Source organism: Peromyscus californicus, unplaced genomic scaffold (genome assembly GCF_007827085.1).
Source record: "Peromyscus californicus insignis strain IS unplaced genomic scaffold, ASM782708v3 Scaffold_13__1_contigs__length_99412109, whole genome shotgun sequence".
Lineage (NCBI taxonomy): Eukaryota > Metazoa > Chordata > Mammalia > Rodentia > Cricetidae > Peromyscus > Peromyscus californicus.
Window position 1 is genome coordinate 96,909,173 of NW_026294424.1, and position 19,293 is coordinate 96,928,465.

Genomic DNA, 19,293 nt, shown 5'->3' on the forward strand with positions numbered 1-19,293 from the left:
AAAGATATTGACTATGACCAACAATAATTTTTAGCCAACCCTTAAATAAAGAAAAACATCCATAATCCACTTTTTTGGAAATGTGGGCATAGTTTTCTAGGCTACTTCCTGCTGATTAGGGGCACTGGTAGTCTTATGGGGACAAAAAGAAAATTTAGGATTATGGTCAAGTCCTGATTGAAGTAGTCTGTGAAGCTGTATCATCTTAGCTAACCATCTTGATATTGTCCTGAGCAGTTAGTAGTTCAAAGCCAATCTTTGGGTGATGTTTATCAGCTTAATGGTGTTATCATTATCCTGAAGGAATTATTGTTGTGGGGTCCCATCATCTTTTTGGAGACTTCAAAGTCGCTGTCAGGTGTGGTCATGGTTCACTGCAGAAAATCTTTTTCATGAGACATTTTTTTTCTGATTGATTTGTTCTTTTTCTTCAGATGTCTCATTTGTCCAGTGTTCTTCAGATTCCTTAGCCTTCATTGTCCTAAAAGAAAAAAACAAAACCCTTCCCAAACCCTAACTTTGGGAAAGGTTCCCTTTTGGCAAGTTATATCTGATCAAATGAAAGGCATTTGTAAATTAGTTTAAATTGAATAGTCACACTGGTTGATGAACTATCACTTCGTCTAATTAAGAGGTCTCTCTTGTTCAAATCAAACCTTTATTAATTTTTTTGGTATCCATAGCTTTTCTTCTCCCATGGAAACAAAAGCAAAACCTTGTCCCCAACATAACACATATCCTGGCTTCCAGTCTGAGGCCAGCATGTCCTTAAAGTACACATAGTGATTTAATTCTGTAGTTTTTTTCTATTATCCAATGTCTATCTGCAGCTATTGTTCCTGTCTCATTAGCCTTCAAAGTTAATAGAGTATTATGTAATCTATTTCTGGGGGGGGGGTTGTTACCCCTTTCTGTTTATTTAACATATCCTTTAGAGTTTGATTTGATCTTTCTATGACTTCTTGGCCTGTAGGATTGTGTGGTATACTTGTAATATACTTTATATTATAATAAGCAAAAACTGTTTCATTTTACCAGGGACATATGCTGGAGCATTGTCAGTCTCAGGAATACCCATGATGGCCATAATTTCTAGCAAATGTGTTATTATAGAATCAGCCTTTTCAGAACTCAGAGCAGTTGCCCATTGAAATCCTGAATATGTATCAATGGTATGGTGCACATATTTTAATTTTCCAAATCCTACAAAATGAAACACATCCATCTGGCATATTTCATTCTCCTGAGGGGTTACATCCTGCTGGTAGTGGAGTTTGATTATATAAAGAACAAATAGGACATTTCCTTATAATTTCCTTCACTTGTTGTCAGGTTATGGAAAAATCCATTTTTAAACCCTTACTATTGACATGATTTTTTTTATGAAATTCTGAGGCCTCCAGCACATTTCCTATCAATAGCTGATCAATCTCATCATTACCAGCAGTCCCATATGGGATCAGATGTGTGTTATAAATAAGGGATGATTCCTATTCCTGATTATTTCTTGTAACTGAATAAATAACAAAGTTAATTCTAACTCATCAGGAATAAATTCAGTAAATTTCAATGTGTAAGACCACTCTTTCTGCATACTGAGAGTCAGTAAATATGTTGAAAGTTTCTGTAAAATTCATTAATACCGTCAGAATGGCATACAATTCCAATTTTTGGACAGAATTATAAGGACTTTGAACCACTTTACCTAAATTTTCTGATTTGTAACCTGCCTTTCCTTTTTGGTTTGCATCACTATAAAGTGTAGGGGCTCCAGATATTGGTGCTCCCCATATCATGCAAGGCAGGATCCAGTTAGTTCTCTTTATAAATTGAATTCTCTTGCTTTGGGGATATTTGTTGTTAATCTCTCCATCAAAATTACTGCAAACTCCTTGCCAAGGTTCACTTTCTGCCCATAATTTGTCAATTTCATCATTAGTAAAAGATACTATAATTTCTGCTGGGTCTATTCCTGCTAATTAATGAAGTCTCAATTTTCCTTTTAGAATCAATTCAGAGATCTTTTCCACATAAGTTTTCAATGTTTTACTCTGTTTATGTGGTAAAAAGATCCATTCTAAGATAATATCTTCCCTCTGTATTAATATTCCTGTAAGAGAATGCTTGGAGGGTGGTAATATAACCAAAATGCAATCAATTTTGTATCCAAATGATTGACATATGTATCCTGTATTTTCTTTTTCTCCAGAGCCAATTCTTTCTCAGCTTCAGCTGAAAATTCTCTTGGACGATTTAAGTCATGGTCACTCTAAGGTTTTGAACAGATTACTCAGTTCATCATTTTTTTTATCCCAAAGGTGGGCCATAGATAAGAAATGTCTTCTAGCTGGGTGGTGGTGGTGCACACCTTTAATCCCAGCACTCAGGAGGCAGAAACAGGCGGATCTCTGTGAGTTCAAGGCTAGGCTGATCTATAGAGTGAGATCCAGGACAGGCACCAAAACTACACAGAGAAACCCTGTCTTGAAAAACAAACAAACAAAAAGTATCTTCTATTAATCTTTGAAAGTCATTAAGAGTCTGCAATCGATCTCTCCTAATTTGTATGTTTGGGGGTCTAATTTTTTGTAGACCTATTTTATATCCTAAATAATTAATGGAATCTCTTCTTTGTATTTTTTCAGGAGAAATTTGTAATCCCCAACAAGGCAAAATTTTCTTCTTCAAACATTCTTTCTAAAGTATTTACATTTGAATCAGCCAGTAAAATGTCATCTATATAATGGTAAACTATAGGTTGAGGAAATTGTTTACATATTAGTTCCAATGGCTGTAATACAAAATATTGGCACAGGGTTGGGTTATGTAACATTTCCTGTGAGAGAACCTTCCATTGATATCTCTTAACAGGCTGAGAATTATTATAAGTAGGCACTATTAAGGCAAATTTTTCTCTGTCCTTTCTTGTAAAGGTATTGAGAAGAAACAGTCTTTTAAATTGATAACTATAAGAGGCCATCCTTTAGGTAACAGAGAAAGCAAAGGAATTCCAGATTGTAGAGAGCCCATTGGCTGAATTACCTTGTTAATAGCTCTTAGATCTGTTATCATTCTCCACTTACCAAATTTCTTTTTAATAACAAATACAGGAGAATTCCAAGAACTGGTTGACTCTTCAATATGCTGAGTATTTAATTGCTGTTGTACCAGCTGTTCTAAGGTCTGTAATTTCTCTTTTGTTAAAGGCCATTGCTGAACACATACAACTTGTCTGTTAACCAATTTAAAGGTAGGGCTGTTGGTGTCTTTGAAAGATCAACAGCTCTTGTGCCCTGTTTTTGTACAATCTGGATGGTCAGTAACTGTTCTTTATAATATCTTCTAATATTTTTCCCAGAAACCTATGTTAGTTTATGGTTTGCTTCTGAGATTTGAGGAATGTTAATCTGGATATTTCATTGCTGTAACAAATCATAGCCCCATAAATTCATAGCTATATTAGCCACATATGGCTTTAATTTTCCTCTCTGTCCTTTTGGCCCTATACATTCGACCCATCTCGCATGCCATTTCACTTGATATAATGATGAAATCCCTAAAATCTGAACATTTACCTCCTGAAGAGGCCAATATGGATGCCAAGATTCTGGTGCAATTTAATGTTACATCTGTACCTATGTCTACAAGACCCTCAATGACTACATCATTTATTTGTATTTTTAATTTTGGTCTTTGTTCATTTATAGAAGTTTGCCAAAAAATTCACCTTATGGTTTCTCCTGAGTTTTTTGTTCTCTCTTCTATAGCTGTTATACCACCCTGAGCAGTATGGTTTCTTACCATAGGCATTAGGTTCTTTAATTGCTCTGGGAATTTGGTGGCAAGAAAGGACTGAACTCAAAGTGACATGGGGGTTTGCAAGAGGCCCCTCAGGAAGTTTCCCAGTGTCAATGGCAAAGGATTACCATGTCCGTCCCTTGTTAATTTACATTCTTAATCTAATGTCTGCCTTTGCCACACCTTCTGCATAATCCAGAAGAGAGTGACATTCTGTGGGGGAGTTATTCCTTGAGAAAACATTATTTCTAGGAATGCCCTGTTTACAGTCCCTTTTTAGGTGACTTTGTTTACCACAATTGAAATATTTGACATTACTATTTTTCTTCAAACCTCTGGAAATCACCTCTTCTATCCAAGCATCATCATGGTCATTAGATTCAATACTAATTGTGTATCTCAGATCCATTTCTCCAAGGGTGCTGATCTTGGCTTTAGTGGCCTATTTACCCCTTTGCCTTGTGCATTAGCATTTTCAAAAGCCAGAGATTCAATTATTATTTGTCTAGCTTCTGAATTTGGTATCATTCTATTTACTGCTGAAGTCAGTCTTCATAAGAAATCAGTGAAGGTTTCTTTTGGGCCCTGTATAACTTTTGTAAATGACTCAATTTTCTTTCCTATTTCTTCAATTCTTTCACAAGCATTCAAGGCTGCCATGTGGCTTGAAGCCAGGGTGTGATCATCATATAAAGATAGTCTTTGTATATCAGCATAATCGCTTTCTCTAAGAAGTTGATCTTGGGATATTTCAATACCTCTAGCCCCACTTCATTGTTCAATGGTCTTAGCCTCATCCTTCTACCAGGTCCTCTATTGTAATTGGGGACCAGCCTCCAAAACTGCTGTAACCAAATCTCTCCAGTCTTGAGGGATAATTCTATTACAAGTTGATCACAAGTTTAACATCTGCTTCACAAAAGATGAGTGGATGCCATATGAGACTATTGCTTCTTTGAATATCCTCCAATCTAACATTTGCACAGGAGTCCAACCAGCTTGAACACCGTTTGGGGAATATCTATCATTTGGCAGTTCCTGTAAGGTTACTGGATTGATTAAGGTTGGCTGTTTGAAAGACTTAGACTGTTTCTCTGTAACCTTATAATGCAATGCTGAGATTGGTTCTCCTTTAAATTCCTCTGTCTGGGTCTGAATAGCTCTATGATCTGTTTTAACAGGTTTTCCTAAAACTTTTATCTTGGCACTCATATTAATCAATTTTTTAACAATAAAACAGAAATGATCAAGCAAATAATATTTGTAATTGGCATTATATAAATCCCATCAACATTAATTATCCTCCCATTTAATTGTTCCATTTTTAGGACATCAATTGCATTATCAAACAGAGACTAAATTGCCTCCATTGTAAAAATGTTTCCCATTTATTAATGTGGGAAAATCTCTCTTTTTTTAAAAAAACGAATTCCCCCTTAAGAAATCCCAGTTGACTCACCAAGTCTGCTGACAATGACAGTTCAAAGGATGGTAAACTGAGGCAGTTACCTAGTGTGGCAGCAGCCCAAGGAGGGGTCCAGCAAAAGCCAGAGGGAAAAAAAACTAAAGTGCCAGCTGTCTACTTAGGGGAACATGTGAAAGCAGCTAACCCCTGTGGCTTTAGGAGCCCCAAACCCTTTGGAGTTTTCTGCAGAGAGGCTGCAACAAAAACCTAGCTGGAGGGGTAGGGTCTCTGGCTGCGTGTAGCTCTGGCCTGAGCCAGTGACATTGGGTGCCAGATGTTGCTCGAATTTCTAAATGGTCTTTTAATAAAAAACCCAGAGCTAGATACTGAGGTAAATGCTGAAATATCAGAGAGACAGAGGAACAAGCCACAACCACCTCTTACCTCTAGGACTCCTCAGCCTGGAAAAGTTTTAGTTCCTGTCTCTTCATGCCTTATACACCTTTCTCTGCCCAGCCATTTCACTTCCTTCCTAGTGCTGGGATTAAAGGCTTGTGACTTCCAAGTACTGGGATTAAAGGTGTGTGCCACCACTGCCTGGCCTCTATGTTTAATCTCATGGCTTGTTCTGTTCTCTGATCCTCAGGCAAATTTTATTAGGGTACACAATCTATCACCACAGATAGTGGTGTCTCCCTGTTTATAAATTCCTAGTCACTGCTCACAGAAACGTAGGTTACATCACAAATAACCACATAGGGAGGGAAGTTTTAACCAAGACAGACATTCTAGGAACTTTATAGTTTCAAAATTTTTGCTTCGCTACTGTTGAGCTACCTCCCCAGGTATTATTTCTCAGACAGTCTTGCTATGTAGGTCAGGCTGGCTTTGCCCTTACTATGTAGTCCAAGCTGGCCTCACACGCATGATCTTCCTGCCTCAGACTCTAAAGTGATGAGATTACACCTTATTTGGTGAGTTTGTGTTTCATACTTAGGTCTGTAAATTAATTTGTGACAAGGGAACAAGATTTGTGCCCGGGTTCTTTTTTTTTTTTTTTCATGTTAAAATGTTGATTTCCAGTTGTTTGCTAAAAGGCCATGTTTTCTTCATTTTGTTGTCTTTATTTCAGATTAGTTGGAGGTCATCTGACTCTGTCTATCTTACAGGGTTTTTCAGTCTCTCTATTCTGTCTCATTGCTCCTTATTTCTTTTCTTTTTTTAACACTACACTGTAGCTCCAGAGTAGGTGGTGATTTGGGGTACACTCAGTCTTCCAGTTTTGTTCTTCTCCTTCAATCTTGTCCTGAATATTCTGGGTCCTTTACTCTACACAAGACTGTAGAATCTGTTCACCATCACACAAAAGTGCTAGAATTTTTACCAAAATGGCAATATCAGGAAGAAATGACTTTTAATATTATTCTTTCTTATTCACGGGCATGGGACTCTCTGTCCACTTCTTTAGTTCTTGTTAGCATCTTTGGAGTTTGTCACTTTCCTCAGATAGAACCTATATATATTTTGTTTTATTTACACCTAAGCATTTCATTTTCAGAGGACCTAATAGGCATTGGGCTTTAACTTCAAAGTCAGCCCTATTTCTTATAGAAAAGTGGTGGTTTTTGTTGCATTAACATCATATCCCACAAAACTTAATAAGCTCGGGATCATTTCCTCAACCCATGCCCTGTCCACCCTCTTTAGCTGTCGGTTGTGTCCCAGTATCGGGATGCATCACCAATATGGGGCTTGAATAATTTAACAACAATAAAAGGTTTCTGACCATTCGATGAATTTAACATCAAATGTGTAACGAATCTGGGTGTTTCTGGCTATGGTCATCCATGTTGTTTCACAAGTGTTCACTGCAGCTGTGGCTCTGCACAACACACGTTGCCAAGGACACGCCACCATGCCACACAGTGTCAGCAAACGTGGCCTGCAACACCTCAGCTCATACTTGAGACTGTGAGACAGGCTCCAGCAGCTTTACTGTACATATAAAGTTTCCTGTTCTTAGAGAAATATACCAGTTCAGTTGCAGAAAACAGTAACTTTGACTTTTCCTCCTGTCATTTCTTAGCATAGAAGTATCAAATTAGCATACCATCGCACTGGATTGTTAGCCAGACAAGTGCATCTACCTCATTATTATGTAAATTTGCTTTAGTTTTTAAAAAATTGTCAAGTTATAATATACACCAAAATTGTTTTGAAATAAACTCATGATTTATTATCTATAAATGTTTTATTTGCATCCCTATTTTATATTGTTTATATATCCAGCATTTTATAAATATTTCCCAGGCAAAGAGGTTGAAGAGACAAGTATAAAGAGTTAAGATGCCTTGGTATAGTTTACTAATAACACCATCAAAGACATTCTTAATTTCTTTTCTTTCTTTCTTTCTTTCTTTCTTTCTTTCTTTCTTTCTTTCTTTCTTTCTTTCTTTCTTTCTTTTTCTTGTGGTCTTGTTGTTTCTCAAGACAGGGTTTTTCTGTCTGTAGTCCTGGCTGTCCTGGAACTCTATCTGTAGACCAGGCTGGCCTTGAACTCACAGAGATCCACCTGCCTCTGCCTCTGGAGTCCTGGGATTAAAGGTGTGCACCACCACCTGGCAGCATGCTTAATTTCTATCACGATGAGTTTATTCTCTAGAAATTTTTATCCTTTTTAGATGTTTCATCTCTATGCTTATCTATCTGTTCTTCCACGCTGAGTTCCTAGAATCCACAGTGTATTTAAATTCATCATCTAATAGCTACAACAATCCTGCCATACCCTAATCTGCTTGTCACGTCTCTTCAGACTACGTGCTGCATTTTGTCATTTGCGTTTCCTTTTCAGTGTGTCTTGTATTCTTTTGCTGGAATCCAGACATAATCTATTAAGTGAGAGGAGTTAGAGAAGCTGGATCCTTTGTGATGTGGTGGGAAGAAGTCAGAGGAAGGAAGGCATTCTGTCTGTCCTCCCCTGATCAGGTTTCAGCTTTATATTGACTCTGTGACCCTAAACTACAGACTTCACAAAGGACTCCCAGTTTTTCTCCCACATTATGTGGGGCATGGCACCTAGAAGGAGATAGAATTAGATTTATTTCCCATCTGATTTTGTAGTGATTTTGCACTTTCGTTTCCTCCCATGGACATGAAGAGACCAGGTTCCTCTCTCTATACTGTTCACAGTCAGAGTTCAGGAGGTTAATCATTTAATAGGCAAAATAGATTTTCCTGGAGATGTATTTTGTTAAGAACAAGTATACTTTTAGGATGGCTAGTTTTCCTCCTCATGACAGAAGTGTGAAGAGATGTTGCCCCAGACTTTACTCTGGGCTGTAGAACTTACTGGAGGGCAGGTGTCCACTAGAGTTTTCAGCTCACCAGGACTTGTTCGTCTATACTGAACTTTAGCAGTGTGTCAGTCACATTTTGTTACTGGCAGGTACCCATCACTGACTTCTGTGGAAGTTTCTGCTTTGGTAAGCCATGATTCTCCAGACCTGCCTGTTGTTTCTCTAATTTTGAGAGCAATATTTGACCTATGAATGCATTGAGGAAAGTTGTTGATACTTTTTTCTGAGTTTGTTCAGTTTTTTATTTATTGTTAAAACGGACTGGTTACTTGTAAAATTTTTTTGCTTTCCAGATATGAAACCACAATATCTCTTTTAGGCAGTGAAGAATGAGTTAGTGGAAAATAGGTAGTGTGGCGGTAATCCTGGCGTCAGTTTGAGGATGCTGTGGTGGTTTGAGTGAGAATGTCTCCTCAGGCTCGGACGTTTGAACACTCGGTCCCCAGTTTGGCTAAGCTAAGATGTGTGGGCTTGCTGGAGAAAGTATGTCACTGGGGGCAGGCTTTGAGGTTTCAAAAACCATACTCCGTTCCCATTTCACTCTCTCTACTTCCTGCTTGCCCTTAGCTTCTGTTTGAGCCTCCACGTCTGCTTCTAGCTGCCAGGCTTCCCTGCCAGGACAGACTCTGGTCCTCTGGAACCACAAGTCAAATAAACCCTTCCTTCTGTAAGTTGCCTCACTCCCTGGGATTACAGGCATTAGTCACCATACCTGGCTGTTTCCAGTGTGGCCTTGAACTCACAAAGATCCAGGCGTATCTCTGCCTCTGGAATGCTAGGATTAAAGGTGTGAGTGCCACCATTTTCTGGCCTCTATCTAGTGGCTGTTCTGTTCTCTGACCCCAGATAAGTTTATTAGGGTGCACAATATTTTGGGGAACACAATATCACCACACCTGAGATGCACACATGCAGCTCTCATCTCTCCCTGGTGGGCCTGGATGTGGAACTGACTAAGATGGCCGGAACTGCGTGAGACTGTGCCCCAGCATTCCAGAACCTGTGACAATTCTGTTCTGTACAGTGAGTTTTTCTCCTTTAATAAATTCCTTTGCCTTTTAAGCAGACTCCAAGGATTTCTCGCTTTACCCTAGGGCAAGATGCCCTTGATTATGAGAATTCCACATTCCTCCGTCCTTGGAGACAGGGCTATCAGCAGCCTCCTAGGCCCCTAAGCCTTTGGCCTTACACTAAGAATTGCACCATTGGTCTCCCTTGTTCTGAGGTTTTTGTATTTGAGCTGAACCATGCCAGGTCCCAGACTCTGCAGCTTATAGAAATTCTCTCCAGCATAGAAATTCTTGGCCTCTAATTGTGCGAGTTTCTTTCTATAATAAATCTTGTCAGCTTGATATAAGCTAGGGTCATCTGGAAAGAAGGAACTCAACAGAGAACATGCCTCCATCAGCCTGGCCTGTAGGCAAGTGTGTGGGATTATTTTCTTGATTAATGATTGATGAGAGAGGGTCCAGCTCATTATGGGTGGTGCCACCTCTAGGCTGGTGGTCCTGGGTTATACAAAAGAGCAAGCTGAATGACTCATGGGCAGCAAGTCATAAGCAGTGTACCTCTTGGTCTCTGCTTCAGTTCCTGCCTTCAGGTTCCTGCCTTGAGTTCCTGCCTCGCCTTCCCTCGATGATTGACTGCAACCTGTAAGATATAATAAACCATTTCCTCTATAAGTTGCTTATGGTTGTGGTCTTTTATCCCAGCAACAACAATAAACAATAAGCAAACGAGAACAATCTGTAACTACTCTGTTGATTACATCTCTCTGGAGAATTCTAGCATAAGCAGGTTGATTAACTGGGTTGTATGTTGGGTTTTAACAGGAAGATGACCTTGTTAGAAATCATGTGTAATAGATTTTGGAACCTAGAAATGTGGGCAGCTCTTGGCTGTTCTCACAAGTCTGAACACTGGCTGGTTAGAAGCTGATCATAGGTGACCAAGCATGGAACAAATGAAGCAACTTAGATATGACCAATGGGCCTCCTTCTGTCCTCCAACACCCTGTCTGGACATGTTTTTCTTCATGTCCGTGGGAAGGAACAAAAGTACAAACAGAAACATGTAGGCAACTCTCTAAGGTTTTGTTTGTACAGTTTATGCTATAATCTCATTGTTCGAATCAAAGCACATGGCTGAGTTCAGAATCAAAGGGTGGGAAACGGATTCCTCCTGATAAAGAAACCACAGTTACACGGCCAAGGGCAAGGACACAGGAGGGGTGCACTGGCCAGTGTTGTGTCAACTAGACAGAGCTACAGTCACTGGATAGGAGGAGCCTCAGCTCAGAAAATGCCTCAGCACAATCAGCCTGCAGCCAGGCCTGTAGGGCATTTTCTTAATCAGTGATTGATGGGGGCAGGCCCAGGCTATAGTGGGTGGGGCCATTCCTGGGCAGGTGATTTGGATTCTATAAGAAAGCAGGCTGAGCAAGCCAGTAAGCAGCACCCCTCCATGGCCTCTGCATCAGCTCCTACCTCCAGGTTCCTGCTCCATTTGAGTTCCTATCTTGACTTTCTTCAATGACGAACAATGATGTGGAAGTGTAAGTCAAATAAGCCCTTTCCTCCCCAAGTTGCTTTTGATAATGGTGTTCATCACAGCAATAAAAGCCCTAACAAGACAAAGGAGCAAATAATTGGGGCCATAAGTGCAATTGGTCTCCCATACTGGCCCCAGATCTTCTAGTATATGACTATTGGCAAGGTACCTAGAAGTTGCCATTGGAAAGTACACACCTCATTGCCTGGTTGTCTGATCAAATACAATGGCCTGTAAAACACTTGGCACAGTGCCCGGACTGTGTAGGAAAGCTACAGGCACTGTGTTGGAGAAAGAGGATGAGTTGGGTAATTTGGCACTGTGGGTGTGGGTTGGAGTGATGTTGGTAAGGAAGTGTAAGGACAGCTCTTCAGTAACAGATGCCCGAGGACATGGGTAATTAAGACAAAGGTGGCCCCACTGACAGAGAATCTGGGGATCAGCAGCTCCGAGACAGATGACTTGATGTCTATTACTTCTGGATTTCTAGCCTATCCCCTGGGAATGTCATGTAAGGGATGAAGAGACACTGTTCGATGGCTTTTCCCAGCCCAGCACAAAAAGCTATTTAATTATCCTGCAGGCCAGAGTTTTCATTTGGAAAACTGCTGCTGCTTGCCGTTTCTTCTGTAGGGGCATGATCACTGTAATGAAAACATGAAGAGGACTCCCTACTATCCTAATTTCTAGGAGAGACAATTCATCATCTGGGAATGAATGCTGCGGCACACTTTGCCATAACCACAGAGGAGAAGTAAATTTCTAAATCACAATAGAACATGGGCTACAAGGCGCCAAGGGTTGGGGTGATGGAAGACCACCCCTCATCTTGTGTCTTTAGTTTTTACACAGCTCCGAGCCTAATGGGTGCTCACTTGTACTAAAACAATCACAGGATGCAAACCAGGGAACAGTCTCAATCCATTAGCACAAGCAATTGCAACCACACAAAATAGCAAATTCGCCATGTGCAGTGAGACTAGGATAAATAATGAAGGCATTTGTTTATGCCTACTTATGACATTCCTTGTAGGCAAAGGGGAAGAAAACAGCATTCTATGCCTGCAAAGGCAGCCAGTGCAGGCTCATCAAAAATACGCATTTGCTTTTGTAGTCAAAGAATGTGAGTCTGCTCTACCTCACCTCCTGACCTGGGCTCCTCTGATATCCATGTAATTTAAATGAGGAACTTGTTCTAGGGAGTCACCACATTTCAAAGAAGTGACCCTTTTTGAATATTGAAAGAATCCCCAGTGTTTGAGTTCACTCCTGGGTGAGGTGGTGTCACAGAGTTCTTGGGATGCCATCCAGAGAAAGACGACCTTGGAAAGTCGCCAAAGAAGTTGTTTACCTTGTCTTTTTGCTTGTTGTGCAAATGGGTCTCAGCTTTGGTGAGAAAACAAGCACATTTCAAGCTCTGTGGAAGTCAAAATTCCCCACTGCTGTCAAACTCTGACAAAGGAGTTTACTGTTCATTCTTAGAGAGGCTTGACTTGCATTATGGACTCTGTAGCTAAGACTCCTTCCAAACTGACCCCAAGCTGGTGTGCTTAGCTTTAAGGGGAAGCTGGGTCAAGGCATTTTATTTTGTTACTTTTCCTGAATGACTAGTTCCTCTGAGTTCCCTCATTTATTTATTTGCACGTACCCAACCCCCCCTACACACACACACACACACACACACACACACACACACACACACACACACACACCTGCTCTCCACCTTGCTGGCCACAGATCATATTTCAGGTAGTATTCAAGCATGGACTTCCAACCTGTCTGGAGACTCAGACACCTTCCCCCGTCCTGGAACCACCACTTTCTTAACATGCCCGTTGTCCCACACTAGGTCAGGTCTGTTGAGAAAAGTCCTGTCAAGTGGCAGACAATCAAAGAAGACTCACTCTTTGTGTTAGATTTAGCCTCTGGAAATTGGCTTCTATCTTGTGGGCAGAGAGCTTTGGGTATTTTCTCTGCTATTCCACTGAAAACAGCCGCCTTCCCTTTTATGGCAAAACTGGATCTAAAGAGAGAATATAGGGTGCCTAGTAAGAGACCAGATTCCTAAACCCCTCAGGTGACTGATCACACCTGTGGATCACACTTGCGGAAGCTTCAGATCGGGAGACCCACACACCAAACCCACCAGTTTTTGGGCCTTCCTTCTAGCCAGGACTCAAGCAGTGCCACGGTTCGGGAAAGCAAGGCAAACTATACTAGTGTTCTGACAGTGGTGATCCTCAGTGGGTTAGCACGAACCCCACAACTCTGTCTCTTTTGTCACCCCTAAAGCTCCATTTAAAAGAAAATTCTCAATGACTTGAAGCACCAAAAACTTTGTGAAAGACATTGCTCTCAGTAATAATGAATTTGTATACCATTTCTAATACGCCAAAGTAAGTTCACGTAAAAATACTTTTTATTCAAGATTTTCTGAGGAGCTGGGGAGAGTTTAGTCAGTGAAGTGATTGCCTTGTAAGCGTGAAGACCCGGGCTTGGTCCCAAGACTGACATAAAAAGTCATTCTCGTAATGTGTTCTTGTAATCCCAGTAATGGAGACGTGGAGACAGGAGGATCCATGTGGCTTGCTGGTCCATCTGCCTTGGCCTAGTCCAAGTTTCCGTGAGAGAGCTTGTCTCAAAAAAGAGTAAGGTGGGGCTCCTGTGGAGTGGCCCCTGAGCGAGCCTCTGGTCCCTTGCACTCACTCATGTATACATGAGTTATCACACACAGACACACGGACTCACTCAAGACATTTACTTAATGTATGTTAAGTCCTATAGCAACTCTGAGAAGCAAATATGATTATTTTCTCATAGCTAGCCCAGAGAGGGTAAAGAGTGGATCCCTGTCATGTGGGTACTTGTTTCTCTGTCCTTGCCTATGACCCCAGCTCCCTACTAGATCACTAAATTTTTGACAATCACTGTATGAGAGGGCTGGGGTGAGTAAGAGCTATGTTATAGACAGGAAATCAAGGTCACTCATAGACTTGAGCACAGATCAATGAGCAACTGAATTCCAGACTCATGTCTGCTGAACCACAGTGCCCATGATCACCTTGAGAGCGTGGCAGTGTCACTGAGCTTTCATCAATCCAGATTTATGGTTTTATTATGTATCAAGCACTATGTTGAATATATATTCTTTAAAAAAGAAAGATAGAAAGAAAGAGAGAGAGAGAAAGAAAGAAAGAAAGAAAGAAAGAAAGAAAGGAAGGAAGGAAGGAAGGAAGGAAGGAAGGAAGGAAGAATTGGAGCTTAGTGGGGACAAGTGTGGGAAGAAGACAACCCTATCTAGGTCGGAAGAACAATGGTGGCCACTTCAAAGGTGCGGTTGATGATGAGTGAAATTTGAAGTGAGTTAGGATTCCTGCATGCTCATCTGAATGTGTATAGGGGACCCAGTCACTAAGCAGACATCCAAACTCCAGCATATCAGTGAAAACCCACACAGATCCATGTGACTATGATAATCCAAAACACGCCGCTACACAGGAAAAGTTGGCAAGTCGAGTTTTGTCAAGTTCATCAGACATTTGGTACCAGAGTTGATGAAGTCTTTCTCTCAGAATAACCTAGCTGAGATACGGGAATGAGATGACAAATTGTCATCATTTTGCAATTCTTGATAAAATACTAGATTTAACCTGTAAAAGCTGATCATAAAATCACAATAGTAAGATTGAGAGTGAAGGGACTCATAAAGCATATGGGCAAACGGGTAGATCTCTACAGCAATCAGTGGCCGAATAAATGAAAAGAGTTATGAGAGAAGTCGAGATGAACAGCCGGTTTCAATAGGCCAGGCAGCTTTCATCCAAACAAACAAAATTTAAGGTATGTAGAGAGACCTTGGGCATAATCCACATCTAGACACCCTGCTCATACCTACCATTTAGAAGTTCCTATTTATGGCTATTAATACTCCAATTAAGCATATTTTATATTTTAAAATAGGAAGTTGAGGGAAAGAATTGGAAGAAACTATGCCTTTGCTTATATTTTTAAAAACCATCATATGCAAACCATTAAATTATAATTATAGAGGCTGGAGAGATGGATAAGCAGTTAAAAGCAAATATGCTCTTGGAGAGGACCTGAATTCAGTTCCTAGCATCCATGTTAGACAGCTCATACCCTCCTATAACTCCAGTCCAGGGGAATCCAATGCTTCTAGCCTTCATGGGCACCTGCATTCATATACATATACCTCAAAAATAAAATAAATTGTAAAAAACAAATTATAACTGTATATTTGTAATTTTTAGGACAACAAAAGTAATAGTCATTTTCTAAAATGCGCACACCATGAAACCCCACTTAAAACCATTCATATTATGTACTTTAGGAAAACAGGCTGCTTTTGCAGTAGCCATTTTTAATCTTTTACTGAAAAATTCCATGATAAAGTAGGGAACTTAAATTTGGGTTTGTCAGATTTCCTGAAGTGGGACCCCTCGGTAGACCCTCAGGGGCCAAGTCCATTCATGTCCTTCCACTTGTCAGGTCAGAATGGAGGGCCAGCAGGTCCTGCTGTCATTCCCATTCTTGTAAACACGTCTTTAGAGTGTTTGACTTGAAGACCTTGAAGTCCCAACCATTTGCCCAGCTGCTTGGATATGGGCCCTGCCAGGCCTGGGTCTTCAAGAGGGTCTCCTCAGTTTGGGATGACACCCTAGCTAACCGAAAGAGCTCACGGGACAAGAGAAGTGCTTCTCAGCAGCCTGCTTGGCAGCCTCGAGAACTCGAGGGGGTAACCTTAATGAGCACCAAATATTCATCTCTAATAAGAACATGCTGTCACAATCACCCTCCATGTGATAAATATCCTAGATTTTCTCTTTGTTAGGTTAATGCTTTTCCACAAGATAATTTAACTTTAACATTCTCTAAAAAATAATCACACGCTATCAGGCCCCAATATAGTAATATGGTGGGTTTTGTTTTTTTTTTTAATGTTTTGAATCCTGCCTTAAACAAATCCCATCCAAATAAATGCTCCTTTTTTTAGCAGGCACACAAGCTTGTGCTGTTCACTGTAATCAAGCCCCCAGCTGGCTAACTCTCATATAACAGTATATCTTCTTGATTTCATTTGAGCAAAATTTATCATCCACAAGCAAAGACAGAAAATGTGTGAACGTCTAAAGCTTATGTAAATTAAGAGGCCATGCACGCTGGTCCTAAAAATAGTAGATAATTATAGGCATTTCTTCCCCATACAATAATTATAGGCCTCCTGTCATCTTTTCTAGTCTGTATAAGGTCACAGTAGTATTATACAAAATTTACAGTATATTACAAGTTAAAAACACAATAATTAGCAACTGTGCATCTTCAGCACTGGTGATGAATGTTCACAGTAAAAGTTTAAAAAAAGAGCATTATTTGTTTTATGTGGACAGTACACACTTAAATTTAATCATCAACTCCTGATACCCAATAGGCAATATTCTCTTACTATTATAATGCTATTTGCCAAGTTCACAGTACACCCTTGGGTGGAATTCATCCTTAACGAAGTGACAGGAAGCCAAATCTCTCCCCGTCATCTCAACCAGGTGCACCATATTATTCTGAATTTAATAATTCTGTTGAATATATTGAATGATAATGAGCAAGTTAAGAGAAAGTCCTAAGAATTGTTTTTGACTGTTATGATCAGTGTCTGATTCAGGGGGGAAAGATCCTCTCACCAAATAATGTGGTCAGCAGTTTGCTTATATAGACTGCAGGACTGGAGACACGGCTCAGTTAATAAAGTGTTTGCCACACCAATGTGGGAACCTGAGTCCAGATCCCCAACACACACACATACAAATCCAGGTACAGAGTTCTGTGCCTGTAAATCCCAGTGCTGGGGAGCAGGGACGGCAGGATGACTGGGGCTTGCTGGCCGGCCAGTATAGCCAAATAGGGTAAGTTCCAGGTCTAGTCAGAGACCTTGGTACCAAAAAAAAACAAAGAAAAAAAAAGAGTAGAAAGCAATTGAGAAAAACATTGGACATTAAGACCCCCATTTGTACACACACACACACACACACACACACACACACACACACACACACACACAGAGAGAATTATAGGAATTGGTTCATGAGATTATAGGGTAGTCTCCCCTATGAAAGACAGAAACACCTGAAACCCGGTAGTATAATTCAGTCATTTATTATGAAGCCTGAAGTCCAAGTCCATAGGCTTGAGAAACAGGGAAGCCAGTGGTATTATAAGCCCTGGTTTGAGTCTGAAAAGCCCCCAAAATCAAAAGTGCAAATGTGTGAGGGCAGGAAAAAACAGACATTTCGACTCCAAAAGACTGAACTGGCCCTTCCTCTGCCTTTTTATTTTATTCAGTCCCTCGGTGGACTGGGTGATACTTACCCATCCTGCTGAGGACAATGTGTGTGGTTCTTGTTTTACACTTGCTCTGCTGATTCATAAGCTTCTCTCATCAGAAACACTGACTGTGCCATTCAAAGGATCTGGTAGAATCCATAAGCAATATGCTTTCGGAGAAAGCATTTGGTACCGGGATGCCTACTCACCATTCTCTGTGAAGTCACCTCGGTGTGACTACTGAGGGGTCGAGGGTGTCGCTCACAGATGAGAATGTGCCTGCTGCAGATGACGCCCTGGAATGACCAGCATGATCTGTTAATAAAGTCAAGGCAGAACTTCAGCCCTGGGGAGCTCTTGCCTGATACCAACATGACCCCCCTTTCATGTATTCCGTTAAGTGATCGACCCGTTTTCTCAAGCTGAGTGTTACATTAAGAATTTTTATCTGCATTCTCTTGTTTCCTTAATCCTCACAATCTCATAAAGATCTAACCATTCACATCTTAGGAATGAGAACACCGAGGCTTCCGTTCTTTTTCACTTCAGCACTCAATCTCACTTTTCCTAGCATTTTCTAACTTACGATTAGCTATTTGAAAAGCACAAACATATTTATTTACTAACCTAAGGCATGATCCAAGTCAAGCAACACTTTAAATAGTTGCATGTAGAATGCTTGTGATGAAAAGGCTTGAACACAGTAATAAAAAGGAAAGCAGCAGCAGCAGCAGGGTTGGAGTGACGGCGCAATGGTGAAGAGCGTGGGATGCGCCGCCCGAGGACCAGGTCTAGTTCTCAGCACCCACTGGCATCTCACAGCCATCTGTAACTCCAGTGCCAGGTGCCTAGAACCCTTTCTTGTCTTCCGCAAGCACAAAGCACAGACCTAGTGTGCGTCTATGCAAACATGCAGACGCTCTTATATACACACAAAAGAAAAAACCTTTTAAGAGCAGTAGAGAGACACCTGTCTACTGACTAAGCTCATTCATTCTTGGTGCAGAATTCCTGTGTAACATAGTGAAGACATTTTATTCTGTCTTTATAGATCCAAGTACAGATGCCTATGATGAAGCCCATCACTAACTATTATTGTTTTTCTTCCTATACTGCTAACACTGAGCCCGGGCTCCAGCTACGAAGCTCAGATGCTCTTAGTTTCTCTGCCATCCATGGTAATGTCTTAAAACCTCTCTCTCAAGATTTAAGCCATAGTCTGCCATTTTCAAACTGCCTCCCTGGTTTTTCTGTCACAAGTGACAACACAGTATGATTTAACCATCGTCTTAGTTAGGGTTAGTACTGCTGTGATGAAATACCATCACAAAAAGCAACTTGGGGAGGAAGGGGTTTATTTAGCTTGTATATCCTGAACCACAGGCCTCTGAAGGAAGTCAGGACAGGAACTCAAAGGGGTAAAGATCCTGGAGGCAGGAGCTGATGCAGAGGCCACTGAGGCACTCCTTACTGGCTTGCTCAATCTTTCTTTCTTTCTTTCTTTCTTTCTTTCTTTCTTTCTTTCTTTCTTTCTTTCTTTCTTTCTTTCTTTTTCTTTCTTCCTTCCTTCCTTCCTTCCTTCCTTCCTTTCCTTTTTTCTTTCTTTCTTTCTTTCTTTCTTTCTTTCTTTCTTTCTTTCTTTCTTTCTTTCTTTCTTTCTTTCTTTCTTCTTTTTGTTTTTCAAGACTGGGTTTCTCTGTGTAGTTTTGGTGCCTGTCCTGGATCTTACTCTGTAGACCAGGCTGGCCTCAAACTCACAGATATCCACCTGGCTCTACCTCCCAAGTGCTGGGATTAAAGGCGTGCGCCGCCGCCACCACCTGGCTCAGTCTGCTTTCTTATAGA

General features: G+C 40.7%; 1 long non-coding RNA gene across 4 annotated transcripts in view; it reads right to left on the minus strand.

The window, feature by feature from the left end:
• Window positions 1-19,293, minus strand: part of LOC128108701 (uncharacterized) — a 58,474-nt gene that overhangs the window by 6,630 nt on the left and 32,551 nt on the right. For all 4 annotated transcript variants that reach the window (XR_008217592.1, XR_008217590.1, XR_008217591.1 and 1 more), the window contains 2 exons: window positions 17,658-17,744; window positions 10,128-10,209 (listed from right to left, as the gene is read on the minus strand). This is a non-coding gene — a long non-coding RNA (uncharacterized LOC128108701). The remainder of the gene's footprint in view (window positions 1-10,127; window positions 10,210-17,657; window positions 17,745-19,293) is intronic.